The sequence below is a fragment of the Triticum dicoccoides genome, chromosome 5B (assembly GCF_002162155.2).
Source record: "Triticum dicoccoides isolate Atlit2015 ecotype Zavitan chromosome 5B, WEW_v2.0, whole genome shotgun sequence".
NCBI classification, from domain to species: Eukaryota; Viridiplantae; Streptophyta; class Magnoliopsida; order Poales; family Poaceae; genus Triticum; species Triticum dicoccoides.
This window is the reverse complement of record NC_041389.1, coordinates 332,014,582-332,015,402: the sequence shown is the minus strand read 5'-3', so window position 1 is coordinate 332,015,402 and position 821 is coordinate 332,014,582.

Below are 821 nucleotides of genomic sequence, written 5' to 3'. Positions count from 1 at the left end.
GGCGAGGACGAGGTGGCGGCAGAGACGCGCGGCGACGGGAGTGGAGCAGGAGAGATCGAAGTCGCGCTAAGTGATGTATATATAGCAAAAGCTTTGGTCCCGGTTCGTGGCACCAACCGGGACCAATGCCCCCTTTAGTCCCGGTTGGTGCCACCAACCGGAACCAAAGGCCTCTTTTCAGCAGCCCAAAGGGCGGGAAACGAAGACCTTTGGTCCCGGTTGGTGGCTCCAACCAGGACTAAAGAGCGGCATTCGTCCCGGTTGGTTCAACCAACCGGGACCAAAGAGTGGCATTGGTACCGGTTGGTGCCACCAACCGGTACCAATGGACCCGCCTAACTACTTTTTTAATTTCTGCAGCTGTTTTTTGTTGATTCTTCCTGCAGCTGTTTTTTTAGTCCCACCTCGCCAAGCGAGAGGCATTCGCAGCTGTTTATAAGCCCTGAGTGCAGAGACGATGACGAAGAGGCTCAATGCTCCTGCACGTTGGTTAGCTTCAAGCCTTGAGGAATACGATAGACTGCACAGAGCTATGTGCAGTGCAGTTGACACTATTCCGAAAGGCTTGAAGCAAATTAACAAACATTGCGCCTCTTTTTTATTTTTAATGACTTATTAAAACTCAGAAATAAAAAGAAAAAATAAATATAGCAGAAAAGAAAAAAAAACTATATAGAAAACTACTCAGAAATGAATAGAAGCAAAAAATAGTTGTGATTAACTTTACTAAAAAAGGAGCATAGATGCTTATTTTTAATGACTTATTACAACTCAGAAATAAAAAGAAAAAAATAAATATAGCAGAAAAGAAAAAAAACTAT